This window comes from Narcine bancroftii, chromosome 3 (assembly GCF_036971445.1).
Source record: "Narcine bancroftii isolate sNarBan1 chromosome 3, sNarBan1.hap1, whole genome shotgun sequence".
In the NCBI taxonomy this organism is placed as follows: Eukaryota; Metazoa; Chordata; class Chondrichthyes; order Torpediniformes; family Narcinidae; genus Narcine; species Narcine bancroftii.
In genome coordinates this window covers 298,520,081-298,543,162 of record NC_091471.1, presented here as the reverse complement: position 1 = coordinate 298,543,162, position 23,082 = coordinate 298,520,081, and the positions used below count along the sequence as shown (strand labels likewise).

Here is a 23,082-nt window from a genome sequence, read left to right as displayed (position 1 = left end):
ATTGCTCCTCTTCCATTTTAATTCATGTTCTGGGCATAATTTTCTGCAGGGAAATTAAATGGGCTCTCGTGCTGAATAAAACATGAGATTAACACCCAGCAAAGGAGGTAATTCCAGTTCCTTGGCAGTGCTGTACTCTGAAGGCATCACGCTGTTAGAAAATGATATTTAAAAAGAGAGATTTGAAAAACATTAAAGAATGGTATGTTTAATTTGAAAATATTAATTAGAAATACTACAATACTACAAATACTACAACGAATAATTGAACTACAGATATGTAATGTTTTAAAATTAACCAATAACTTTATTTGTTAGAATAAATCCAGATGCAGTTTTGACTTAATCTACTTTAAAAGCATTAGGCATAACTTTCCCCCTCAGAGACACAGACCAATTGATTATCCCTAATGTACATTTTTGTGCACAAATCATTTTCAATGGGGCACAAATTAATGGAGCAGGTCAAGTGTTAAATTCAATGCCTGGTTTTAGTAAGCATACAATGTAGTGTTCATACAAATAATGAATGCTCTCAGTGTTCGTGAGCCCACATTTTGAGCTGCGTTTTTCAGTCCAGCGTAAACAGAAATAACTTTTTCTGTACCACAACATTTTTAGAACCATCAGCTCCTTTTCCAAAATGTAAATCAAGGAGGAACTTGATTTCACAAATTATCGCCTAAAGGTCAAGATACTCATTGAAGATTGGCACTTTGGTAATCAATCTCTTTGCCTTTATGTTCTTTCCTGAAAATTTATTATTGCAAATATTAATAACCCTATAAAATAAAATATATATTTATTCTTGCTTTAACTTTGTAATGAATTCTGATATAAATTTATATCCTTTGTCCTACTAATCCCACTTACCTTTTGGATTATTTTTTTTATCATACAATTTAATACTTTATATTCCATGATTAGATGCCTCTTAATCTTCTCTCAAGACTGGAGAGCTTAACCTGCCCTAATCTGTGCCAGTAGCTCGTCTCTCAGCCACTGTAAATTCATTCTTCTAGTGCTCTGTGCTCTGGTTGCAATTTGCCCATCGCCGCATCTTGTGTAAGGGGTGTTGGCCACATCTGGTGCCACTGCAATCCACTATAAAGCTAAAGGATGCAGTGGTATATAAAGAAACAACAAAAGAAAGCACAGCCACTACAGAAACGTGCTGGAGAAACTCAGCATGTCGCTCGGCATCCATAGGAAGTAAAGGTTAACCAACATTTCGGGTCTGAGCCCTTTGCCAAGGTATAAGCAAAGACAGGAGGATGCCTAAAGAAAAAAGGTGGGGTAAGAGGGGAGAGGAGGGAGGAAGGGGTAGGAGGAGTACAGGCTAACAGGTAAGAGGTCATAGGTGGGAAAGTAGAAGAGAAAGAAGTGATAGAGGAGGGGGTAGCTCTCTTTGACCATGACAGGGTGAATCAGTCATCTCGCATATGCACTATTTGTCAAACACACTCACAACTACTGTAGAAAATATAGTCCAGGCACATTTACCAGTCACTCTAGAAGCACTAGAGATTGTGAGACTGAACGGCAGCCATAATTTTCCATGTAAATACACCATGTTGTCTCACCTACATTTAAGGTGGACTGAATAACGTTGACTGCAGTAAGTAATAACTTCCACACCAAAGTTTTTATCCCAGCATCCAAAAGAGTATGTGATAAGCTTTTAAATCAGGTTGTGAGAAACAGAAAAGAAAGTGTTGATGCAAATACCCACACAGCATATGATGTGTTGAAACAGTGCTTTTTTTTCTCTCTGAATCCTGCTGTTTAACCCACAATGAAAACTACAAGTCAACACATAAATAAAAACCACGCTCCTTGGCAAACCTGCTCTATTCCCAATTACATGTGAAAGTGGAAAGCATCCAACTCACCACAGTATAAAACTCATTCACCAAAATACTGATCAGCTCCGACATTGTCCAATCAGAATGTTGGTCTTTTGCTGATGTTCAAACATCAAATGTTTTAATTCAAGGAAACTGCTGTTACAGCCGCTTGCCTGTCTAAATAGGGCTCCTTCAGAAGGGAGACTTCAGAATCAGACCTAGAGGCAAATACATCCAAGAAGGAGTCACAGTTATAGATAAGCATCTCTATGTAGGACTGTTTAGAGTTGATGAACACATGATATTTTATAATATTTTATATGATATAATCTGCGGTAGTTTCCTGTGACATTTTTATGTTCAGATTTATGTCAGAATACATACATGACATCACATAACACCCTGAGATTTTTCTTTGGGCAAGGCAAAATTACCACTTATTGGAAGAGCAAAAAAACTGTACACAGCAGATAACAAATGTAAACAAACTGTGTTGAGGAGTCTGATGGTGCAGGGGTAGCAGCTATTCTTGAACCTGGTGGTATGAGTCTTGTGACACTTATACCTGATAGTAGCAGCAAAACAGAGCATGTGCTGGGTGGTGTAGATCCTCGATGATTGCTGCTGCTCTCTGACAGCAGTGTTCCCTGCAGATATTCTCAGTAGTGGAGAGGGTTTTGCCTTTGATGTCCTGGGCTGCATCCACTACCTTTTCCAGGGCTTTATGCTCAGGGGTATTGGTGTCCCCGTACCAGACCATGATGCAGCCGGTCAACACACTTTCCACTACACCTCTGTAGAAATTTGCCAGTGTTTATGGTATCATACCAAACCTTCATAAACTCCTGAGGAAGTTGAAATGCTGATGGGCTTTATCCATGATACCATGGGTCCAGGGAAGATCCTCCGAGATAGTGACTCCCAAGAACTTAAATTTGCTCATCCTTTCCACCTCTGATCCCCCAACGATCACTGGATTGTATACCTCCGGCTTTCCTTTCCTGAAGTCAACAATCAGCTCCTTAGTTTTGGTGACATTGCGTGCAGGGTTGTTTTGGTGCACTATTGAGCCAAGTTTTCAATCTCCATGCTGACTCATCATCTTTATACAACCCACTACTGTGGGGTATCATCGGCAAATTTGCAGATGGTGTCATTGTTGTACAGTGGTAAGTGTAAGGTGAGTAGGGCAGGGAGCTAACAACGCAACCCTGTGGTGCTCTGGTACTGATGGAGATTGAGGAGGAAACATTCTTACTAATCCTCATCTTCACTGATTGTGGTCTGGAAGTGAGGAAATCCATGATCCAATTACACAGTGGGGTGTTGAGTCCCAGGTCTTGAAGTTTGCTGATCAGATTTGAGAGGATGTTAAATGCTAAACTGTAGATGATAAATTGCATCCTATTGAATGCATCTTTATTGTCCAGGTGTTCCAGGGTTTTGTGTAGAGCCAGTGAGGTGGCATCTACTGTAGATTTGTTGCTATGATAGGCACACTGGAACCTATCCATGTCACCTCTCAGACAGGTGCTGAAAAGCTTCGACACCAGCCTTTGGATTTTTGTACAGTTTGCAGAGTGTGCCGTTGTATTAGTTGTGATATTTACACAGATTTAAACTTTTAAAGGAGTTTTAGGTTGTGCAGTTTTCCCCAAATACAGGATGAACTCAGAAGATGTGTGCAAGAAGGAAGTTACTTAACTAGAAGTATGAATCACTTCTTTCAGTGAAGTTCCTTCTTCAATTTTTAGGAAGCATTTCGGAGCTTGCAGTAAATCACAGCCTGCATTTCTTTTACATTCTCTTTAACTTCCTGACCACCAGGAAGTGGATTTAAGTGAGAGACCATTGCGTAGCTCACTTCTTCCATGGATTGTGCATGGTTGGACACAAGCCAACAAATCTTGAAGCAGTTCCACTATCGTAATCCTGAAAGGCGTCATCACTCAAATCAGTTTATCCAAGGTGGAAGGATGTTATATGAATACCTTGAGATCTTTGTTGTTGAAGTACATATTTCCATTGTTGATCAAGGGAGGAATAATATAATAGACAGACTTAAACCTGATTACTCACAAGACTTCATCATTATTAGTTCATTTCTTGGACATTTTTTGTGATTACTTTAGACCAATCTTTTTTTTCCCACTCACATACCACCTGAAGTTATCCCTTACTAACTACAAAACCCTTATGGCATTGGATACCATGGTTAGTAAGGGATTACTTCAGGTGGTATGTGAGTGAAAAAAAAAAGGTTGAGAAACACTGCTTTAGACAATATGGAATGATGCTAATTTGATGACTGAAGTTGAGCAGCAGAGATTTAAGTTGAGAGGGTACGATTTAAAAGAGACCTGAGGGGCGGCTTCTTCACACAAAGGGTGGTGGGTACATGGAACAAGTTATCAGGGGAAATGGGGGAGGTAGATACAATGGCAACATTTGGGCAGGCACATAGACAGGAAAGGTTGAGAGGGATGTGGGCCAAATGCAGGCACATGGAACGAGCTTGGGTGAATGTCAATCCAAAGGGCCTGCTTCCAAGCTGCGAAATGCTATGGCATTATGGTCATCACAATCTATAGGGTCAAGTCTACAGTATTTCACCCACAACGGTCAGCAGATTGTCCCCTAAGAGTTGAAAACGTATGCTGTTATTGCATCATACCTACTCGAGCAAGAAAACCGTTCTGAGAACAGGGCTAGGATGCCCGAAATATACCAACCCAGAGGGTGTAAAAAAAATATCAGAAAGAGGAAGAAATCAATTTGCCGCTGATAATCAACTGACATCATTTGAGCACTGATTGCAGATTAAACCACAAGATTTCACTGCATAGATGGCATTGCATTTCACAGAGAAAAGCTCATTGTTTGATGCACACAACGTGGGAGAAGGTCATTTCATCTCAGTGAAGAGGATACACTGAGTGGGCACTAGTCTCCCTCTGCAGGGACGTGTTGTGCCAATAGTCAAGCATGTGTGTGTGGTACTTGACCGAGGGTGAAGAAGGAGGTGGGAAAATGGCCCTCAAAGTGAGAGGGAAGTTGTATCAACGGTTTTGTTCACTGGCGTCAGCACGTGCAAAGATTAGTGACAAACATGTTTTACTTTGAAAACGTTTCACTCTGTTGAAATGAATTACATTTAATTTGAAACTACTCTCAAGCTACCTTCGAGGTGGTGCATTGATTCTGAATTGCTGTAACGATAAAAGGGTGAAGCTTAGGATCTGTCCAATGTCGAGTCCAAATACAAGTTGAATGATAGCCACGGTGGCAAGTTTCACCATCCTGGATTCACAGTGGGATTTGGCACCTGACAATCAGGAGGGGAGCGGAAGCGCTCTTGCGCGGAGGTTGGTTTGAGGTCCTCAGTCCAAGATCTGACAGTATTTGCAACCCCTGACCCTTCTAAAGGCATGAGAGTTGTTCTGTACTGCATTCAGCAAATTGTACAAATGATCAAGGGAAAGACTTGACCCATTGTTTGGAATATTCTAAATGATAATAATATGAGTTCATTGTCATATACATGGTACAATGTACAGATGCACCAAAATTCTCATTTGGTTCAACAGAACCAAACTACTTGGTTTAAACCAGAACGGTACTTGGTTTAAAAAAAAAGCTGTAGCATACATTGAATTCAATTGAAGAGATAGTAATATAAAAATGATGATAAATATAAAAGATAAAATAGATAGTTAATACTCACAATTGCCACAGAGCAAAGAAAAAAAATGGTGTTACAATGGTATAGAAGTCTTTTTGTGGTGTTGGAGGAGTTTATGATGAGTGTTGCATGAGCCTGACAGCTGTTGGAAAGGAACTCTTATTGATCAATGCTTTTACAACGCCAGCAATCGGACTGGGATTCGAATCCCATACTGTCCGTAAGGAGATTGTATGTTCTCTCTATATCTGCGTGGGTTTTCCCCGGGGGCTCCAATTTCCTCCCATCATTCAAAACATACCAGGGGTTGTAGGTTAAATTGGGCGGCACGTACTCGTGGGTCAAAATGGCCTGTTACTGTACAGTACATCTATTTTGTTTAAATTTAAATTTATATTTAAAAATGGGATTAGAAATAAAAGCCTGGAAAAGTCAAAGAAATCTGGAAGACTAATAAATGCACACATATGAGCAATATTCTAATGGCTCTGATTACTGGGGCCCAAGAAGATTAGTGTGACTACTGCCCAGCTTTGAGAGACTGGAGATGGCCAGAATTAACACATAACTAAGCAAAGATCTGGATCCTCTGTAAATTCACCTGTCATCACCATCACTCCACAGCAGATGCAATATCGCTGGCTCTCCCCTCAGCTCTGGATCATCTCAAAAACAGCAATTCGTACATCGACTACAGCTTGGCCTTCAATACCATTGTTCTCTCAGGGTTGGTCAAGAAGCTACAAACTCTAGATCTCTGCACCCACCTCTGCAACTGGATCCTTGAGTTTCTCATTGGAAGACCACAGTCAGTATGATTTGGAAACAATGTCTCCTCTCACTGATCATAAATACAGGTGCACCCCAAGGATGCATGATTAGCCCACTGCTCTACTCACTATACACCCACCACTGTGTGGCCAGGCACAATTCCAGTGCTATCTACAAGTTTGCCGATAACACCACAGTTGTCGGCAGAATCACAAACGGCAATGAGGAAGCATACAGGAGGGAGATAGATCAGCTCATTGAATGATGTAACAACAACAACCTTCAGCTCAATATCAGCAAAACCAAGAGATGATTGTGGACTTCAGGAGGAAGTCAGGGGAACATGACCCAGTCCTCATTGAGGGCTCAGTAGTGGGGATGGTCAAGAATTTCAAATATCTGGGTGTTAACATCTCCAAGGATCTGTCCTGGAGCCTCCATGTTAATCCAATCACAAAGTCTCGCCAATGGCTATACTTTGTGAGGTGTCTGAGGAGATCGGTATGTCACCGAAGACTCTCGTACACTTCTACAGGTGTATCGTGGAGAGGATTCTGGCTGGTTGCATCACTGTCTGGTATAGAGGCACCAACTCTCAGGATAAGAATAAACTCCAGAGGGTTGTTAACTCAGCCTGCAACATCACAGGCACCAGACTTCACTCCATTGAGGATATCTACATAAAGGCAGTGTCTTAAAAAAGTAGCCTCTATCCTCAAAGACCCCCACCAGCTTCTTCCCCACTGCCATCAGATTCCTGAATAATCGATGAACCAAAGACACTGCCTTGCTATTCGTGCACTTATAAAAAATTTTTATAGTAATGTTGTAAGATGGTTATAATATGAATGTTTACATGATGACGCTGCCGTGAAACATTGAATTTCATGACTTGTTCATGACAATAAATTCTGATTCTGATAATGTGGAAAGAAAAAAAACTTGCATGGTTCAATTAATAAGTTCCTGCCCTTGCCTTGCTCACTTAACTGATATCAATGAACTATTAATTAACCACAGTTGGTTCACCAGTTTCAATTTTGCACAAAATTTAGAAGTCCCTTTTTAAATTATCATAACACACTCAGTTATGCCAATTACATTCTATGTAACAAATTGCAAGATAATGGAGAGACAGGGGCAGGCGGAGCAAGGAGAGGGATAAGTGTCAAGAGTGACAGTTTGTGAAGTGAGGATACTAAATAACTAAAGGGCGAGGGGGTGGGAATGGGACTAAACAAACTCCCCTGAAATTCCAGCCAGAGACAACAGAAAGGTGTTGATTTTAATGGGCTGAAACATATTTAACCTGTCTCTGTAAAGAACAGCCAGTGGTGTCCCTCTCCTGGGTCAGCTGATACCCGACCCCAGCACCCCCACTTTACTGTGGAAATCGGAGATAGATGGAGGTCAGGTCAGCGTATCCAAGCGCCCATGTTACATTTGGCTGATTGGCTGTCTCCGACCTCCACACTGCAAAGTGCAGGCACTCAGTTCGGGGATCAGCCAACCCAGGAGAAGGTGGAGGTAAACTGCGCTATTGGTGTCAGTGAGGTCATGATCCAACAGATGAGTGCAGATGGGCAGTTTGTTGACCTTACTTAATCAAGAGAGTGAAATTGCACACCAACAGACTTAAAGACTTTCTTCCCTGCATCCTTAACGCTCTTGAAGGAAGCCCCCAGAACAGTGGTCTCATGCTGCCTTTCTTGGGATAGTTGATATTTTTTGTTCCTGTAAGGTGCTCTTGTTTTCAGAATTTATGGTCATGAGCATGTGCCACGAAATTCATTTTGTTTTTTTGCAGCATCATTCCTGGTACAGAATTGCTACAAATTACATTTTTTTAAAAAATAATTAATTAATGGGAAAGAGGAGAAAAGTGAGCTCTGCGTCTGTGGTTCTTTGTCCATTCAAAAATCTGATGCCAAAGGGAAAGAAGCAGTTTTTATACTATTGGGTGTTCGTCTTCTACTTTATGCAACTGTATGTTAAAGCTGATCTGTCAGATTGTTTGTGGAACAACCCTCTGAATCAGCTATAAACTTAAGCTGTCCTGCACTATTCCAAATTTCACCAATTCACATATAGTGGGGAGGATTATATATAATCTGTTCCTTTATTGGTTCACAATGAGCAACGAGGTTCTGTTTCTGTACCCCCTAGAAGCTGGGATGTGAATGTTCCACATTGTCCTGGTTAGGGTCGTGTGTCAGTGTCCAACAGGACGGGGTTAAAATGACCTTGCCATTATCCACACTCAGCAATTAAGACATTGCTTTATTTCTACCTGAATTATAAAATAATGTTTAAATATTATATTCAATGGCTGAGGGGTGATATCAGTTATTGTTTGTACTTACTCTAGACAACTGGCTTTCTATGGGCTTAGATTTTGGGAGCCCGGGGAACTGGAACAATTCCAAACAGTGCCTTGTCTGAAAACCTCAGACCTAGGTCTGCAAACATCCCTCCCCATCCCAGAATCGTACATGAATCGTTCAGTAATAAAGCCATATCATCACAGATTGAACCAATGACTCAGATACAGAAAGTTAAAAGGAAAATTTATTTGCAATATTTTATTTTTTCAAACTCCCCAGCAATAGAGAAAATTCAAAGAAATTGAACTCCACATAGTTTTAAAAAAAAAGCTCAGTTTGTGTGGGAGAATTTTGTCAAAAAAATATGGACACTGATTTGGATAAGCCATAACTGTCCTGTGTCACTGAGATCTCTGTACAAAAACTTTACATTTCCACCTCTGTGGAGAATCCTAGGAAAAGCTGTGATTAGGTTTCTTCAGGTGGATTCTCCACTAAGAATATGTCTGAAGAAGAGAAAGCGGCCCTTTGATTTGCCGTTCAGGGGTGGCAGCGCTTAAAGCGCATCTGAGCACATTCCAGCTCCTGTCCCTTGAGCTGTCAAGTTAGGATGGCTGCTGTCAGCTGGGACAGCCAGCACGAGCTATCAGCGCAGGAACATCCCCTGTGGAATGTCCTCACACTGATCGCTCTGCCCCCCGGCGGGGGAGAAGGGGGCTGGAGCGGCTGGTGGGGGAGAGGGGGGCTGGGGCGGCCGGCGGGGGAGAAGGAGGCTGGAGCGGCCGATGGGTGAGTACGGCGCTTGAGTCAAGTACTGACATTATTTCAGCCAGTCCCCTTCTCCCCCACCGGCCGCCCCAACCTCCTTCTCCCCTGCCGGCTGCAATTAAACACTTAATTGAATCATAAAGGCAATAAATTCATAAAAATACAGACAGATAATGCATATTCACAGTTCTCCCAGTGCAAGAAAAAATAACTTTGCAATAGGGCACAGTTTATTTGTCGTTTTGGAGCAGTTCCTGTTTAATGTAACAAGGGGAGGTTCAAGAGCATGATAGCAGTTGGAAAGAAACTGTTTTAGAACCTAAGAAAAAAAGGCAGGTGATAAAGCATTTCAGCTCCTGTCTGAGTGGTGACATGGATACATTCCAGTTCACCTATCATAGAAACAGGTCTACGGTGGATGCCATCTCACTGGCTCTACACAAAGCCCTGGAACACCTGGACAGAAAATATGCACACATTAGGATGCACTTTCTCAACTACAGTTTAGCATTTAACACCATCATCCTCTCAAATCTGATCAGCAAACTTCAAGACCTGGGACTCAACACCCCACTGTGTAATTGGATCATGGATTTCTTCACCTCCAGACCACAATCAGTGAAGATGAGGATTAGTAAGAACGTTTCCTCCTCAATCTCCATCAGTACCAGAGCACCACAGGGTTGTGTTGTTAGCTCCCTGCCCTACTCACCTTACACTTACCACTGTACAACAATAACACCATCTACAAATTTGCTGACTATAACATAATAGTGGGTTGTATAAAGTTAGGGGATGAGTTAGCATCCTGGAGGAAGATTAAAAACTTGGCTGAATGATGCACCAACAACAACCTTGCACTCAATGTCACCAAAACTAAGGAGCTGATTGTTGACTTCAGGAAAGGAAAGCCAGAGGTACACAATCCAGTGATCACTGGGGGATCAGAGGTGGAGAGGGTGAGCAAATTTAAGTTCTTGGGAGTCATAATCTCAGAGGATCTTTCCTGGAACCAACACACTAATGGCATCATGAAGAAAGCATGTCAGCACCTCAGGAGTTTGTGGAGGTTTGATTGACACCAGAAACCCTGGCAAATTTCTACAGAGGTGTGGTGGCTGCATTACGGTCTGGTATGGGAACGCCAATATCCCTGAGTGTAAAAGGTAGTGGACACAGCCCAGGACATCATAGGTAAAACACTCCCCACTATTGAGTATATCTACAGGCAACGCTGCCATTGGACAGCAGAGCAATCATCAAGAATCTACACCACCCATCACATTCTCTGATCTTGCTGCTGCCATCAGGAAAGAGGTACAGATGCCACAGGATTCACACCACCAGGTTCAGGGACAGCTGCTATCCCTCTACCATCAAACTCCTCAACGACAAATTCAATTAGGACTCATTTAAGAACTTGTACACTTTATTGATTTTCTTTTCTTTTTCTTAATTCTCTCTGTATTGCACAGTCGATTTTTTTACATTCATTATCTGTCTACAGTTCTTTATTTGTTTACATGTATACACTGTGTACAGGTTTTTGTCTTCTTCTTCTTTGGCTTGGCTTCGCGGACGAAGATTTATGGAGGGGTAATGTCCACGTCAGCTGCAGGCTCGTTTGTGGCTGACAAGTCCGATGCGGGACAGGCAGACATGGTTGCACTGCCAATTAGTGGTAATTTTGCTGTGCCCACAGGAAAAAAAATCTAAGGGTTATATGTGATGTCCTGTCAATGAATCTGAATCTGAAAAATGATATAACTGGGATATGTTGAAAAACGCTCATCAGTTCAGGCACCATCTGTTTCAAGTCCAGCCCCTGTCCTTCCAGAACACTCAGAAGGGAAAGAGAAGCTGAAAATATGATTTAACTTTCCCACATATTTTCTACTTAAGTTACTCCTTGACTTCAAAACTCTCAGTTAGGAGCTGGCTACTCAACTGTGAACTCCCACAGAGATGAATTTTATTTCACATTGCTGGAAGGGATTATATAGGCTCAATATGGCCCTGGGAGAAGTGAAGAAGAATTCTATTTGATCTTCAGTACAAAATGAATAGAGCTGATTGTTCAGGCTAAGAAGCAAGTCACAGAAGCTATAATGGAATCCAAGCCATAATTCCATTTCAGTGTGTTCTGATGCACAGCAGTGTTGGGTTTAGAATCTTGTTTTTTGTTATCAATTGTCATGCTGCTATAATCTCCTGTTGAAATACTCTTTTCTACCCCATTTTATCTTTCTAATTGAGAGCTTCTCTTACACCTAATCTGTTGCCTTAGTGAGAGAAAATGTCTGACCTAGAAACAGTCTATTTTAAATTTGCGGGTGGATCCAGACAACACTATGCCTGCTGGCTGCTTTGTTGAGGATGAGTGTGTGGACGATGACAGGTGAGAAGGTGGGACTGATGGTGAATGAACTGAGATTAGAGTTGGTGGTCTGATGTCAGAGGCGAATGACTCTGGGGAGGGAGCCCTGACATTGGAGCAACACAAGATTCTGGAGAACTTCAGCGGGTCAGGCGTCTCGTGTGTTGCTCCAGTTTTCTGGCATCTGCAGCCTCATTTTGTTTGCCCTGACGTTGGAATTGAATGGGCTAAAGTTGGGTTGAATTGACTCCGGCAGGACTCCCTCAGGACCCTGCCGTCTGCTTCACCAAGTCCCCGTCCTCCCTCCAGAAGGTCAAGTAATTGTTGAAAATCACAAATTAATTAATTTGCAATTTAGTTCAAAAGAGAGCAGTCAATGCCATCTTCAGTCAAGACCTGGGATTCATTAAAGATTCGGAAGTTCAAGGTTAGGGTTGGGGTCATGACAATTGAACAACAAAGCAACCAACCACCTCCCTTTGATGTTCCCTGGTATTTAACAAGTACCTCACAATTATACAATGTAGAACATCACAGCACAGGTGCAGGGTCATCGGCCATTTTGTGTCTACACTGAACATGATGCCCAAATTAAACTAAAAGTTAAGACACAGGCGCTGGAATCTGGAACTTGTGATGAAGGGTCCCAACCCAAAACTTCGACCTTTCTTTTTCTCCCACTGATGCGTTCCTCCAGCAGGTTGTGTTTTAAAGTAAAACACTCTGCTGCTTCTGCTTGATACATACCCCTTTGTTCTCGTCTAAACAAAAAACGTATGTGGTGTCTGAAAATAAATCTGAATTTTGAACTTTGAGGGGCTGCTATCGTATCTGTTTCCACCACTACCCCTGGCAGCTTGTTCCAGGCACCCACCACTCAAATGAGTAAAAAAACATTCCCTGCACATCTCCTTGAAACATTCCCCCTTTCACCTTAAACCCTTGCCCTCCAGTGATTGACATTTCCACCCTCAGTCACACTATGCCTGTCATAACTTTACATGCTACTGTCCCTTGGCTTGTCACAGGGCCATGTGGAGTTGAGGGTTGCTCAGAGCACAGACAATAGCTTAGTCCACATGGTGGCACAGTTAGTGTAGCAGTTACCGCAATGCTATTACAGGAAAGGCGACCCGGATTCGAATCCTCCACTGACTGTAAGGTGTTTGTAAATTCTTCCCATGTCTGTGGGGGTTGCCACCAGGTGCTCTGGTTTCCTCCCGCCTTTCAAAAATATCTGGGGTTCTGGGTTAATGGGGTGTATTTGCGCAGCAAGGGCTTGTGGACCGGAAGGGCCTGTTACTGTGCTACATGTCTAAATTTAAAATGTAAAAATAATTGTCAAATGCCAATAATACAGCGAGCCTAAAACGAGGTCACAGCTCTGAGGAGAGAGGGAGAAATGAGGATCAGACAAGAGGTGGTGGAACAAGCTGCCAGAGGAGGTGGGTGAGGCACAATCAATTGCAATGTTTAAAGGACATCTGGATTGGTACTCGGATAGGAAAAGTGTAGAGGGAGATGGACCTAATGCAGGCAAATGGGATACAAGTAGGTGGTCACCATGGTTAGCATAGAGAAGTTGAGCTGAAAGGCCTATTGTGGTGTACAGGTCTGTGACTCTGTGTCTTATACCACGGCAGCCTTGTACCCAGATCAGTGGGATTTGCTTCGTTGGATTACATCCATGTAGAAAATCATCAACATAGCGTCACAGCAGTTCATCCAGCTGCCTGTAGGGATCTGGTTCAATCTCTACCTCTGTGCTCTCTGTGTGGAGTTGGAACCTTCTCTGTGTTTCCTCTGGCTGCTTCCACATCCCAAAGGTTGCTGGCAGGTTAACTGGCCATTGTAAATAACATTAGAGTGGCAAGAATCAACAAGGAGGAATAAGGAGAAGTGAACAGGAAAGATGGAGCAACTCTTATTGGGTGCTAGCAGAAAGCCTATGGGCAGAATGGCTTTCACCTGGGCTTCAACAAGTAAAAACTTCCTTGATAGTAACATCATTTGACAAGATATTTTATATCGTAGCTGCTTTTGTTACACCCCAGCATGTTCCACAGAAGAGAAAGGCAATAAAGATGCATTGTAGAATCACTCTCTAGAAGCAATCAGACTGCCTGTAAAATTACTTACTTTTTCTCCCAGATTTCCAGACATAATACTAACGATTCAAACAAAAAAAAACGGTTTTATCACATAGCTAAGATTTAATGTGTAACATGTTTAAATGAGAAGTGTCATTCATAGTTTTAATCATTCCTGCAATGCTTTAATGCACATCTTCCATCATTGTCTGGGCATTAATTTGTGTTGAGGCTCCAGACAAGGATCATCTTCACCTCTGTCTGATTAAGCTTTCAATTTTCTCTCAGTGCTGTAAGAAATTCTCTGTGGAGTGAGCTGGAAGATGATACTGCAGAGCTTTCAATGGGTTTTGTTGCAGTTAGAATCCCTGTGAGGGATTGTGACTAGAGACCGGTGTACACTGAATGTCTGGGTTTCTGCAGACCATCTGCACTGTTACAGCTGTTGCCTCCCCTTGAAATCAAGCACAGAGCCAAGAAAAGACCCTTTGTTTATAGGGATGTTGATGATGAGATTCCAGCTGGATGGGGGCAAGACAAACTCAGCTTCAAAGTCCAGAGAATGTGAATGTGAGCTTAAGGCTGCAACACCATCCTAAATGTATGGCCTCAACAATTTCCCTCTCTGCAGCTTGCCTGTATCATCTCAGCTGAATGTCTCCGCTTCAAATGATTTCCAGCGAGCAACATTTGGCCTTTTGGCCTGTCTGTGCTGTCTCTCCACTGGAAAATCCAGCTTGCCTTTGGCCTTTCCTGTTATTACAGTAAAACTCCTGGTATCCAGCACCCATGGGTGTGGTTAAATCCAGATAAGTGTATTTTCCGGTTGCTTGAGACTATTTCATGCAATGTCTAACCCTTTAGACTCCGCGTGTCTGTTTTCAGGGACTACCAAAAAGCACATGTACCCCATGGGACTGGTTTTATACCCAACCACCAGCTGGTTCATCCTGGTGTTCGTACTGTAGTTTACCCATGGACCCAGTCCAGAGTGTATATTGTGAAAGGTTAAAAATGGCTGGTGTCCAAAGAGCTAACTGATACATCTGAAAGATAAAAGACTAAAATACAATGCTGTACTTACACTAAGCAAATTTCACTTGCATGAATATATGTATAAACTTTAAAGCATTTTACTTTATTTTCAGTCACATTTACTGTCACTGCATCTGCATGTTCCTCCCCCTCCACATAGACACCCCAAAAATGAACAATAACATTATAGATAATTAAACCCCCCCCCCCCACCAAGTTTACAGATAAAGCCTCTGACCGAGGCGACTCTTATTAAGCAGGGATAAGGAGAAACTTTAAGCGAGTCACCCCAATGGCGAGCGGCATCAATCATCATCTTGGGTGATGCCATTTTATTAGAACACAACTTTATTCAAAATTTATTGAAACAACTGCTATGAGCAAAGTACGACCAAGGTGCTCTGCTGGCTGAATATTTGCTCCCATCTTCACCAAAGACTTATGTGTTACTTCAGAGAACATTTACTTTTACAATTTTAAACCTACGTATTTTTGCCTATTATTTTATTCAACTTTTTAAATTTATCCTCAAATCTTTTGCTGGTTGCTTGAATTTTGGATTTTACTGTAATTGTCATTTTTCAAATATGAATCCACCTCTCTTGTAAAAATAAAAATGATCTGCTTTCAGCATGCTTCCTGGGAGGCATCACTACCCCCTGCAAAATTGACAGCTAATTGGATTGAATCGTTTATTGTCACATGTACCAAAACACAGTATAAAGCTTTGTTTTATGTGCCATCCAGGCTGGTCAACTATATGCAAATCCTGCAGGGAGCAGCAAATGCTATCTGCAAATCTGCCGATGACACAACAAATAATGGGCAGCATGGTTAGCATTGCAGATGGTTTCCACACTGTTACAGTGTCAGCGATCAGGACCAGAGTTCAAATCCCATGCTGTTTGTATGTTCTCCCCATGTCTACGTGGGTTTCTCCGGGGGCACCGGTTTCTTCCCACTGTTTGTAGTGTACCGGGGGTTGAAGGTAAATTGGGTAGCATAGGTTCATGGGCCGAAATGGCTGTCACCAAACTGTATGTCCAAATAATTTTTTTTTAATTAAATGTCGGCAGAATCACAGATGGCAAAGAGAAAGTGTACAGAAGGGAGATATATCAGCTAGTTAAGTGATGTCACAAGACGATCCTAGCACTGTGTTAGCAAGACCTGATTGTGGACTTCTGGAGGAAATCAGGAGAACACAAATCGGTTCTTATTGAGGTGTCAGCTGGAGAGGGTCAAGAACTTCAAATTCCTGGGCATTAACATCTCTGAGGATCTGTTCTGGAGCTTCCATGTCGATGCAGTCATGAAGAAGGCTCGCCAGCGACTAAACTTTGTGAGGAGTCTGATGAGATTTGGTGCGTCACCAAAGACTCAGAAACTTCTACAAGTGCACTGTGGGGAACATTCTGTCCAGTTGCATCACTCTCTGGTATGGAGGTCCCAACACTCAGGACAGGAAAAAAAAAACTCCAGAGGGTTTTAACTTGGCCTGCAACATCGCAGGTACAAGACGTAACTCCATTAAGTTCATCTACAAAAAGCGGTGTCTTAAGAAGGCAGCCCCTATCCTCAAGGACCCCCACCACCCAGGCCAGGCCCTCATCAGGAAAAAGGTACAGGAACCTGAAGATGAGCTCTCAGCAGGCACAAAGTCAACTTCTTTCCCTCTGCCATGATATTTTTGAATTCACAATGAACCACAGACTCAACCTCACTTTTTTCTTTTTCTTCCACTATTTTTATTTATTTTGAAATGTGGTTTACAGAAATGATTGACACAAAACAACTGATTTTGTGAAATATTCATGACAATAAATTCTGATTCTAATAATAATACAACAAATTTAATTTTTTATTGCTAGGGATTGCTAGGGAGTAATCAGCATGGTTTTGTCAGGGGTAGATCATGCTTGACAAACCTGATTGAGTTTTTCGAGGGGGTTACAAAAAAGGTTGATGAAGGTAAAGCTGTGGATGTTGTCTATTTAGACTTTAGTAAAGCTTTTGACAAAGTTCCCAACAGGAGGTTAGGAAAAAAGGTAGAGGCATTAGGTATAAATGAGGAGGTAATGAAATGGATTCAGCAATGGTTGGATGGGAGGTGTCAGTGAGTAGTGGTAGAAAATTGTTTGTCCAATTGGAGGCCGGTAACTAGTGGAGTTCCTCGGGGATCGGTCCTCGGTCCACTATTGTTTGTTATATGTATTAACGATCTGGAAGTAGGGGTGGAGAATTGGATAAGCAAGTTTGCGGATGATACAAAGATTGGTGGTGTTGTGGACAGTGAGGAAGATTACCGTAGATTAAAAGGTGATTTAGGAAGGTGGGAGGTTTGGGCTGAGAAATGGCTGATGGAATTTAATACAGATAAGTGTGAGGTGTTACATTTTGGAAAGGCAAATCAAAATAGGTCATATGCATTAAATGGTAGGCTATTGAGATGTGCAGAGCAACAAAGGGATTTAGGAGTTGTGGTAAATAGTACCCTCAAGGCTGATACTCAGGTGGATGGTGTGGTGAAGAGGGCATTTGGAATGTTGGCCATCATAAATCGGAGTATTGAATTCAAGAGTAGGGAGGTTATGATGAAATTGTACAAGGCACTGGTAAGGCCCAATTTGGAGTACTGTGTACAATTTTGGTCACCAAATTATAGGAAAGATATAAACAAAATAGAGAAAGTGCAGAGAAGGTTCACGAGAATGTTGACAGGATTTCAAGGTTTGAGTTCCAAGGAAAGGTTGTGCAGACTGGGGCTTTTTTCTCTGGAGCGTAGAAGATTGAGAGGGGACTTGATAGAGGTGTTTAAGATTTTAAAAAAGGGACTGACAGAGTAAACGTGGATAGGCTTTTTCAATTAAGAGTGGGAGAGATTCAAACTAGAGGGCATGGTTTAAGATTGAAGGGGGAAAATTATAAGGGGAACATGAGGGGAAATTTCTTTACGCAGAGGGTGGTGGGGATATGGAATGAGCTTCCGACGGACGTGGTCGAAGCAGGATCATTGGTTACATTTAAGGAAAGACTGGATAGTTACATGGAGAGGAGGGGACTGGAGGGGTATGGACCGGGTGCTGGTCAGTGGGACTAGGAGGGACTAGGAGGGTGGGGGTATAGACCGGATGCTGGTCAGTGGGATTAGGAGGGTGGGGATTTGCTACGGCATGGACTAGTAAGGCCAAACTGGCCTGTTCTGTGCTGTGTGGTTATATGGTTATTGGTTATATTGTCACATGTAGCAAGGTACAGTGAAAAGCTTTGTTTTATGTGCTAACCAGGCAAGTCAACTCATACACAAGTCCAGCAGGGAGTGGAATTATAAAGATAAAGTGCAGCTTGTAGTGTTACAGAGACAACTGGCAGGGTATAGAGGGAACCACAGTCCACGAAGGAGGTCATCTTTTCTCAATGTGTGGTCCATATAAAAGTCTGATAACAGCAGGAAAGAAACTGCCCTTGAATCCGAAGGTCATTGATCTTTTGCCTGACGGAGGAGAGGCAGGAAAGGGAGTGTGACAGAGGAGGGGTGAGTCCTTCAAAACGTTGACAATTCGAGACTGCGGGTCGTTTAGACAGTGTCAATGGAGGGGAGGTTGGTTTTGGTAACGCTAAATACACTCTTTGCTTTTCTGAAGGTATTTTTCCAGTTATAGACCACTGGACATATGCTTCTGTCTAGAATAGCCCACGTTGATTTGCAATGCAAGTTCAATGAAAGATTGGGCACAAAGGAAAATGGTGGATGCATTGGCAAGTCCACTGCTCACACATGGTCTGGGATGATATAAAGGACACCTCTGAAGGGAGTGGAGGTGGGAGGATACAGCAGAAGGCATGGGAGAGGATTCTTGATGGTGAGTGCAGACTCAAGAGGTTCACCAGCATGTGTCCATGTGTGTGACTGTATGGCATTTCCAAATTCATCCTGACTCTTGTGTGAGGAAATATTACCAGTGGCACCGATGGAGTCTCTCAGCGAATTCTGACACTTTCTAATGTCAGGAAATCCTGCGGTTATGTAAAGTTTGGGAGTAGGTAAGCAATTGACCAGGCCTCAATTTATAAGGCACTAATGAGACCTCACTTGGAATATCGTGAGCAGTTTTGGGCTCTTCATTTAAGAAAGGATGTGTTGACGTTGGAGAGAATTCGGATGAGGTTCACAAGGATGATTCCAGGAATGATGGGCTTATCATACAAGGGGTGTTTGACTGCTTTAGGAGAATGAGAAGGAATCTTATTGAAACATTTTAAATGTTGAAAGGCGTGGAGAGATTAAAGTAGCAAGGTTGTTTCCCATGGTGGGAGATTCTAGAAGAATTAGATTCAGGATTAAAGGACATCCCCTTAGAACAGAGATGCAGAGGAATTTCTTCAGCCAGAGGGTGGTAAATCTGGGGAATTTGTTGCTACAGGAGGTTGTGGAGGCCAGGTCTTTGGGTGTATTTAAAACAGGATTTATAGGTTCTTGATCAGCCAGGTTATTAAAGGATATGGGGTGATGGCCGGGCAGTGGAGCTGAGTGGGGAGATGGATCAGCTCATGATTAAATGGAGGGGCAGACTCGATGGGCTGAATAGCCGATTTCTGCTCCTATGTTTTATGATCTTATGGACATAAAGCAGTTACAACTGCTGAATCAGCTCTCATTACAACATCACCCTCCTCTTGATGCCCATTGACTCCTCTATTCCAGACAGTGATACAACCAGCCAGAATGCCCTCCATGGTATACCTGGAATTTTGCAAGAGTCTTTGGTGACCTATCCAATCTCTTCAAACTCCTCATGAAGTACTGCCCTGGCTAGCCTTCTTTATGACGGCATTGACATGAAAGCTCCAGGATAGATCTTCAGAGATATTGACACCCAGGAATTTAAAGTTCTTAAACCTTTCTACTGCTGACTCCCTCGATGAGGACTGGCTCATGTTCTCCTAATTTCCCCTTCCTGAAGGTCACAATCATTTCTTTAGTCTTGCTAAAGATGAGTGCAAATTGTTGTGACACCACTCACCTATCTTATCGATTGCAATCTTCAATCAGACCATTCAGCCCTGCTATTTCCTGCTGTTGTTTGTTCTCCACAGGAGCTTGATCCTCATCCCATGAGATCTCCTGATTCCCATATCCCTTCAAGCTTAATGCTAAATATTGATATGATTTCTGCCTCAGACACTAATTGTAGGGAAGACCATGAATAGAGTCCAGCAGCAGTATAAGAGAGCAAAAAATTCCAACTGAGAATGAAGAAGAAACTTAGGGATATGAGTTGGTGAGCACCATCTCCCATTTCCAAAACTGATTTTGGTTATCCACAAATGATTTTATAGTTGGTTAAAGTTGTTCCTGGTTATTATTTATTCACTTTTTATTTGGCACTCTGCACATTGAGCTCCACCTGATGATGCTCTTTGTATATTATTTCTGATTAAACCAGACTTGGTCTCTTGGTTTGAAGGCAGTGATTAAGTAAAGGATAGTGGTGGGGGGGTGGGGGGGGAACTATGGATTAGCTATGGATTAGTTCTGCATTGGAACATGGCACACCAGGTCAACAGGTGAAATTTCCTTAACTGGGGACTCCTCTAATTCAGGCTAGGAACTTCAACCTTGGCTATAGTTGCTGGCTTATAATTTAGTGAATACAATTGGGCCAGTATCCTTCGAGTATTGATATTCAGCTATCAGTTTTCTGCTGATATCTTCTGTGCTAAGCAGCTGGCTTCAAACTTATGCATAAATCATCACCCATCTCACAGGTTGAACCTAGAAATGGAGAGGTGTGTGTGGGTGTGGGTGGTGTATCGTTCCTCCTCCAACATATCATTTTAGAGTTAACACCCCAATTGGTTTATTGGCAAGATTCAACAACAGTCAGTTTTTAAAGTAATAATTACTGGGCAGACCAATTGTCAGAAAAAAGCTTCTAACAGCTTGAGAAAAATACCAAATTGTAACTTGCAAAAGGTAGTGGAGAGAGTGGAAAGCACCAAGTTCCTCAGAGTCGACTTACCTAGTGACCTATTGTGGACACACATTTCCTCAATCGTCAGGAAGGCACCACAGTGTTTGCACTTCCTGAGAAGACTGAGGCGGGCAAAACTACCATCCATTATTACATCATCATACTGTAGGAGCTCTATCGAGAGCTCCTGGTGACATCACAGTGTGATACAGTTGCTGCAGAGAAATGACTCGGAGGTCAATCCACAGGACCATCTCCCTCCCTCCCTCCCCTGCCCCCATCAACATGATCTACCGGGATTGTTACCTGAAGAGGGCAAAAATCATTGAAGACCCCTATCGCCCTGTGCACAGCATCTTTCTAACTACTCCCATTGGGAAAGAGGTACAGAAGTATTAGAGCCAGAATCACCAGGGTGCAAAAAAGTTTCTTCCCATGGGCAGTGAGCCTGCTGAACAACTAAATGAAACTGCTCACACTAACTCTCTGATATGAAACAATATTTATTTATTTTTATTTATGTATATTTGTTCTTTAGATGTATTGCTTGTGTGCATGTGTTTGCATGTCTTTGCAAACGACCAGAGAATGCTGTTTTGTTGGGTTTTATTTGTGCAATCAGATGAAAAATAAATTTGAACTTGAAATTAGAGGACAAGGATGGTCATTCAACAAATTTGTCATAACAGACCAAGCTTAAGTGGTTATGTCATCAATTCCTCTTAATCAGTTCAACCTTGAAGCAAATAATCAAGGAACATCCAAGAAATAGGCTGAAAATGAGGCATCTCAGCTTCAAGGAGAATGGAGATGGCTGTCAAGATATTGAAAGAACCTTCTTGTTTATATTTTTTATCCCTGTTCCACTGCATCTCGCAGATAACAATAGTCCATTTCAAACATTTCAGAAGTCAGAAAAGAAATTATTCTCTGGCCATGAATTATAGGAGCATAAAGTCGCGCATAGAACCATTAGCTTAATTGGTTCCAGACATTTTATGTGGACCTTCTTCAACAAAAAGCATAAATTTCCATTAAATAGCAGCTTTAACTCAGCCAAATACCAAGCATCCCCTGGTTATCTGGCAGGACCAGATGGGAGTAGAGTCCGGTCAGATCAGCCACAATCTTATTGAATGGAGGAGAAAGCTCGATGAGCCAGATGGCTGAATCTTGCTCCTACGTTCTTATGCACACCCAGCCTGTCAAAGCCCCTGTGTCTCAAGGTCTATCATTAGTACAGGTTTAATCTGCTTACAGTTATCTTCTTCTATACCGCCCTTGTGTTCACCTGTCCCTGTAACATGTGGATTGTAGAGGGTCCACTGGCTGATTAACCTCATTGAGTCGAAGTGGCAGTGCCAAATTCCACGGATATTACAACAATACACATTGAAACGAATCGCAAGGAACAGCTGCCAGGAAGATAATAAACCTTTTTACTTGATTGAATTCATTTGGTCAAATGTTTTTTTTTAAATGTGTGAAAGCATTTTTAATCTTAGACTGTTACAATATTCATTAATAACAATAGTTTTAACATCTTGGCAGTTGTGTTTTCTCAGATCATTTGAACATGCAATAAAGAATGAAAAGACTTTTGGTTGAGTTTGTGGCTCTCAACCATTTCAATCTATTTTTGTGTTAAAATGCGATTCATTTTATTTGTAACATTAAGGGAAATGGCAGACAGGTCGAAGGAGAAGCAAAGAAGTTAGATTTCATGAGTAATGACATCACATTAAATTTACAAAATCTCACTTCAGTTTCCTTACAAATTAAGAATATTTGGAATATTAATTAATATTAAAATGCAGTCATGAATGAGATCAGGGTTCACAGGAAGGTGTTTTCCTCCCTCCTCCCTCCTCTTCTCCCCCCGCATCCCCCACCTTTTTATTCAGGCACCCACCTGCTTTTGGCTCATACTTTGACGAAGAGCTCAGGCCCGAAACTTTGGTTGCCCTTTACTTCCCATGGATGCTGCGTGACCTGTTGGGTTTCTTCCAGCACATTTGTTTATTTCACAGCATTGTAATGAGCAACAGTTAGTTATCACTTAGTGTGTGGTGCAATTTGAACAGGAAAGCATCCCTGAAAGAAGTGACAAATTGATGAAATCATCAGCGATTGATCAGTTTATAACCCAGCTACCAAACCTTTGAAGATAATATAATCCCATCTGACTGTGATACCAATGAAACCCAATTAAC

The 23,082-nt window shown here is 42.0% G+C and overlaps 1 long non-coding RNA gene across 1 annotated transcript; it reads right to left on the bottom strand.

The window, feature by feature from the left end:
• Window positions 1–286: 286 nt before the first annotated feature.
• Window positions 287–20,977, bottom strand: LOC138756522 (uncharacterized). The gene is made up of 3 exons (XR_011353126.1): window positions 20,918–20,977; window positions 1,893–2,065; window positions 287–750 (listed from the first exon to the last, which is right to left on the bottom strand). It is a non-coding gene; the product is annotated as an uncharacterized lncRNA (long non-coding RNA).
• Between the last annotated feature and the right edge of the window lie 2,105 nt (window positions 20,978–23,082).